The sequence below is a fragment of the Tupaia chinensis genome, unplaced genomic scaffold (assembly GCF_000334495.1).
Source record: "Tupaia chinensis unplaced genomic scaffold, TupChi_1.0 Scaffold000305_1, whole genome shotgun sequence".
Taxonomy (NCBI): Eukaryota; Metazoa; Chordata; class Mammalia; order Scandentia; family Tupaiidae; genus Tupaia; species Tupaia belangeri.
In genome coordinates this window covers 2,305,824-2,311,905 of record NW_006159795.1, presented here as the reverse complement: position 1 = coordinate 2,311,905, position 6,082 = coordinate 2,305,824, and the positions used below count along the sequence as shown (strand labels likewise).

Below are 6,082 nucleotides of genomic sequence, written 5' to 3'. Positions count from 1 at the left end.
CAGTGGCCTTAACGATTGTACATATTGTCTTGCATAAGACTTAGGCCTTATTTCCAGCTAATTCTGACCAATCTGTAAAGTGAGTAATTCTGTCATGATCACCCCTAGCTGCCATTAAATTGCCTGAGGACACTGAAGACATACTCTTGCCTGACTCCATCATCTGCAGATTCTAATTGTGCTGGTCTATAGTGTGTCCAGGGGTGCTTGAGAGCTCCCCAGTACCTCCAAAACAACTGCCATTTAACTGGTGATAAAGAAAAACCCAGGCGACACAAGGTTGAACTAGTTAGTAACGGCTAAACTTGGAGTCTAAATTAGGCCAGACTTTCTCCAACATAAATGTGCACAAGTTCCCTGAATATCTTTTAATTAATTAATTTATTTACTTTTTGCTATAGGGTGCATGCATCAGGGAGAAACAGAGAGAAGGGGCATGGAGGAGTGAGGAATCACCTCCCCGGCGGCAATCCCTTCTCTTCCACACATCTCTCAGGATCTTGGACATGCATGCACACATACCTGGCATCTTTTTCAAGCCACCAGGTCCAGGACTTGAACTGAAAAGTTAGCCATGTGGGATATAGCCACCTTAACCACTGTACCATCAGCTGGCCCTCCAGGATATCAATTTTTTTTTTTTTTAGAGGATTTTGTTATTGGGCTGGTGCCCTCACTAGAAAGACAGAGAGAGACAGAGAGACAGAAAGTGAGAAATTGTCCCCCAGGGGGGATGGCCATGCAGCAATTCCTTCTACTCTATCTCCTCTTGGAGTCTTAGACACGCACGCACACGCACCCAGCATGAGTTTAAGCTACCAGGTCCAGGACTCGAATCGTGGTCAATTACATGGGAGTCCAGTGACATAGTCATTACGTCAACTGCTGGTCCTGGGATATCGTAAAAACTTACTTATTTATTCACTTATTTCTTCTGTATAAGAGAATACAACTGGCACTCTCAACAAGGCCCTCACCATCCACCAGAGAGGCCAGAATAAGGCAGGTATCCTTGCCCAGCAAACACAGGGAGATCCCAGAAAGTGAATTCGAATCCGGGACCTTCCTATGTGGCCTCTGCATGGAAAAGCATTGCCTTGTGGCTGCACTACTGAGGACTGCTCTGGACATCTAGCTAAATGGAGGTTCTGATGCAGATGGGCTAGGTAGAGCCTGAACTCTGAGTCTCTGGAAGGTGATTCTACTGGTCTAAAGAATCATATTTTAGACTTCGGGCTGTACTGTCAGGATGCCCTGAACTGCTGGTGTTTCCTTGCCTTCTAGAGAGCTGTGGCTTTCCTGGCTGTCCCGGCTCAGGCAGGCTTGGGCAGCTATTCTGCCAAAGTGTGCCACCAAGAATAGGAACTCCCTGAAACCCCCCTTACCCCCCATCTCCCTCCCCCATACCTTAGGACTCTCCCAGGGACAGTCTAGAATACTTTTCTTAAATAATTATTTATTTAATTTTATTTATTAGTATTTTAATTTGCTATAGGACATATGAGAGAGAGGGAGAGAGAGAGCGCGCCAGCCTTCAGGTCTGGAACTCAAACCGGGATCTTAAAGCAGAAGCAGAGTTCGAGTTCAAGAGATCTGGACAGGAAGCTGAAAGGAAACCCTCCAGTGACTGGACTCTTCTCCAGCTCAGAAGCTCTCCTCTCACCTAAGCTCAGCCTTGCAGGGTCCTTCTCCGTGTCAGACTCCCTCAGATTCTGCCAGAGGTTCCGCCTGAGCTCTGAGTGAGTGCCCGAACAGGGACAAACCACCTCACCCTCCCCGGGAGCGCAGGCTTTTTGGGTCTTGCTGTGAAGCCTTGAACAGAGGAGAGTCAAATGTTCCAACGTGCATTTTCCCACGCACCCTTCTACAAGCCTCCCCTAGTCAGTCCCGACTCTCAATGCCTGCCCTGTGGTCTTCCTCCCAGCCCCGGTGACAAGGTAGCCAGGATGTCGCACGGAGCTGGCCCTTGGCCTGGTCGCGCCTAGGGACCGCTCCTCGGAGCTCTAGGCGAATTCTGTGCGGAAGCTCAAATTCGCAGTCCGTAGGAGATGCCGGCTTTGGATGGACTCAGAACGGAGGGGTGGTTTTTCTGTTTTGTTTTGCCGGCTTCCTGGGCCTGTTTCTGGGCGTTGGAAGGGTGAGTCCTGTTCTCCTGTAGCCTTCAGCGGGAACGGATGCCAAAAGGTGCAGTGTAGACTCAAGTGGAAGCCCTAGGCGAGGAGGCTGCCCCTCGATCTGCGCTCCAGGGATCCACCGTCGCTCTCAGCTCCGAAGTCCACTGGCCACCCAGGACGCCGCGCCTATACCGACCAAAGGCAGGAGAAGAAAGGATATTCTTGCTTTCGGAGTGGGTTTTGGGATTTTTCTCCAAAATATGTACCCTTCTCCCACCCACCACCACCAAAATCGTGTGCAGACGCTGCTCATCCCGCAGATGCGGCCTCCGGCTGAGTCCCTGCGCCCACCCTCCTCCCCTCCGGCTCCGCGATCCCAGGTTCCGGCCCATCAAGTCAGGAAATGAGACCATCCATCAGCGCAGGGCTCCCGGGAGCCCCAGCTGGCCCGGCGTGCGGCCGGAGGCGTCCCCCATCTGTGCGCGCCCAGGAAGTCGCCCTGGAACAACCTCGCAGCGGCTACCGCCCGGGCTCTACGCTTCTAGGTGACCCGTGTCGGAGCGCCTTGCATGCAGAGACTTTGGGCTTGGATCTCCAAGGGCCTTTGGCTTGGGTGAGCCTTCGGAAGCGGTGTTCCAGGAGACAGTTACAAATCTGCCTAGACCTGGCTGTTTCACTGGCGGAAAAAGGTAGAACCTAAGGGAGAGAGGGAGGGTGGAGAAAGAAAAAGAAAGGACAGAAGTCAAAAAGAAACAAAGAAAAAGAAATTGACCTATGCGAATTAGAAAATCTTGGAAAGGAAAGAGATTTGGACCTGGGATGTGTCCAGGTGGATAACTTCCTGGACTCGGGAACACGTTAGACAAGCAGGCTGTGGGTGGCAGAGGCCTGGGCGAGCCCATGGGATGGGGTAAATCTAGAATAATCCCAAATTTGCTGTTAGATTAAGGAAAAAAGAAACAAAGCGAATGGTCCCCACAGAGAAGAAAAAATCCAAATGAGAAGGTTTTATGCCCTTCTTTGAAGAGAATATCGAGAAAGACCTCGTGGTGAGGGGCCTCCCAGAGTTCTCACTTGGCTGGGTTGGCTGAAAGAGGAGAGAGAGGCCAGGGCTTGGCCACCCAGGGCTGGCACCGCCAGATCCTCAGCTCTCGCGTAGCCAGCAGCGTAGGGCCATTTACTAGTCGGGCTCCACTCGGAAGGGCGCGCGGTGCACCTAGGTTTAGGAGCAATTTAGGGCGGAGAATTTTCCCTCACTGCCCCTCGATGGTCTCCTAGTAAGGTGGAAAGCTAGGTTTTTCTTCCAGCTGCAAACCAGAGTGGAGAATGCCCTAGGCTCACTCTTCTCAGACTGGGGTGGGGAGGGAAGCAGAACAAAACCCTAAACTCAGGGCCCCAGCCTCCAGCAGCCGGGCTGCCCCAGCCTCCAGCAGCCGGGCTGCCCCAGCAGGTGGAAGTGGGAGATGGGAGTTTCAGTCCCAGTTCTAGGTCCGGTGCTTAGAGTAGCAACCAGGGCCCCTAGCTGAGAGGCACCAGCGGTTCGGTCCACCTTCTTACCTGGTCCGAAAGGCAGTCTTATACCGCTTGCCAAGGCCGCTATCTCCAGTGTACACGTCCCAGGCTGTCAGCGCACTTTTGGAGACTCCTCCTAGGCATTCCCAATTTCGACTTCGAACAGAAGCTCTTTGAAAAACCTCTTAATGGGTCCCAAGATAGTCTGCAACAGACCAGTCCCTGAGCAGCGTCTTCCTGTCTTACATCGACACTGGACTGCGTGTGTGTGTGTGTGTGTGTGGGGGTGGTTCTTGAGGTGCAGAGACTGAATCAGTGGTTTAGAAAAGAAAGAGAGGAAAGAGAAAGAGAGGGAAGAGGAAAATAACATAACAAAAGAAAGAAGGCAAGCCTACCTACCGGTTCTCCTCCCAATCCGCAGTTTAAAACCTCCCCCCACCCCCCAGTCGCTGGGTTTCTCTCCTGGGCAGCTGGACCAAGAGGCCCAAGGTTCTGGAGAGAGCCAAAGCCGCACCATCTGCCCTCAGGTTGAAGCGTCCTGAAGCGTAAGAGCTTCTGAGAAGGTGGTAGAGGAGCTAAGAACGCTCCACCGGGAACTTCCTTCTTCCCTTTCCTAGTTCCACTTTCCCTGGACCTCAGAACACAAAAGACCTCAAGGTTTCCATAAGTCGCCTGGTCCTAAGCTGTTCAACTCTTGGGTCCTCAGGATAGACTTTTTTGCTTTAGCTTTGGAGCCAGCGTGGACCTTACCTTTGCAACCAGACAGCCATTCTCTCTTCCAACTCTTTACCAGAGCAGTTGCATAAATATACCAGAGAGCTCTAAGTAGTGCCTGAGGTCTTCCCCAGACAGAGAAAGAGCAGGTTCTGAGCTCAGGGCAAAACATCTGGCAGGGCAGCATTGCCCTCCCCTCCGGAAGAAGCTGTCAGGTCCAGAGTCTGCAGCCAGCATTGGGAGAAATTCCTAGCCCAAGAACTCTGATCCCTGAGTCATCAGGCCCACCTACCTCCTTCCAAGCTAACATTGCAGGCCACAGTCCATGTGTGAACAGCATACACTTCTTGCACGTTAAGCTATTATGTTTTAATAATGGATTTCCCAACATCATCCCTCAAGGGAATTTCTCAGATTACCTACTAAGGCCATTCATAGGTATGGGGCTTTTAGTCCTGGTGGGATCTTTTTAAAAAGGTATGTTGAAGACAGAGAAGTGAAGCTACTCCTCCCAGATACTGTCCCTACCGGAGTAATACAGTTGTAGCTAACACAGGGCTCCTTAGACTCTGACTTCAATTGCCTTTCCAACACACTCTTCCAGTTTCACCTTTCTCCATTATGAGGGAACCCTGAAATATTTTCACAAAAACAGTCATGAAAGGGTCCTAAACTTACAACCTTAGGACCATCCCCCACCCCATGCAGCACTCTAGAACTCCAGTTACTCCAGCAAAGCGTCCCTAGAAGCACAGGGGTTCTGACTCTGGCTCCAAGTTCACTCTCTTGCTCAAACTTCAGATAGACACTTAAAAGAGTAACTAACTGAGGAGACAAGAGGACTCTTTGACACACCATGAAAGAGATTTTTAGGGAACTGTCTTATCTCAGATCAGGTAGTAGCAAAGTATTTCAAATGGTCCACAACTCATCTAACTTTATACCCATCTTGGTAGATGTTATTCTTGGAGAGAAAATATCTTAAAGGGGAAAAGAAACCCAGACAAAGAAAGCTTAAAGTCACTCTTGTTAAACAGAAAGGCTCCCTGCCACCAAGTTAACAAGGTTTTTCTCACCACTGAGAAAGCAGAGTGGACTTGTGTTCCCAGCACAAAAATGTGTACCTTGAAGCTAGTGACAGCTAGTGAACCCTTATGTAACTCACTTAAAACTTACCAGTGTAGTTAGTTGATTATTAGCTCAAAAGACAAAAATGATATCTTTGCTACTGTCCTCTCACCATCCACTTAATAAAGGCTTGCTATGAGGGTCTCATCTCCCGCCTTCTTCCATGGACATTTCTTTAGACTTAGTGTGAACATAGCCAATGAAATCACCATTATTTTGCTGGTTCTACTATTATATACCTCCACTGCAGAAACAGCAGGAGAAATAGATTTGGTCATTGAAGCAGTTTTGGGAGACACCAAAGAAATAATTGAATGAAGGCAATGGCCTCAAGAGTATGCAGGTTGAGTGTATCAAAGGCCCAAATTCAATTTTCAGATCCTCTCCAAGTATTCTAGGGTTTGGCTATTTATGCACAAAATGTTCTTGTATGTAGTTCCTATTCCAAAAAGTCTTCTATCCTAGAAAGGATTTCAAAGTTTTTAAAGTCAGTGATTAAATTAAATGAAACAATTTTGCAGTGATTAGCAGAATACAAGAAAAGTTGTCAATGAGTAATAATTCTTGGCTTGACAGCTGTGTACCTCTTGCTCAGTTTAGTGCACGTATCCCTA

The 6,082-nt window shown here is 49.3% G+C and overlaps 1 long non-coding RNA gene across 1 annotated transcript; it reads right to left on the bottom strand.

Annotated features, from left to right (window-relative positions):
• Positions 1–1,499: 1,499 nt before the first annotated feature.
• Positions 1,500–3,910, bottom strand: LOC102475911 (uncharacterized). The gene is made up of 3 exons (XR_334895.3): positions 3,672–3,910; positions 2,624–2,810; positions 1,500–2,300 (listed from the first exon to the last, which is right to left on the bottom strand). It is a non-coding gene; the product is annotated as an uncharacterized LOC102475911 (long non-coding RNA).
• Between the last annotated feature and the right edge of the window lie 2,172 nt (positions 3,911–6,082).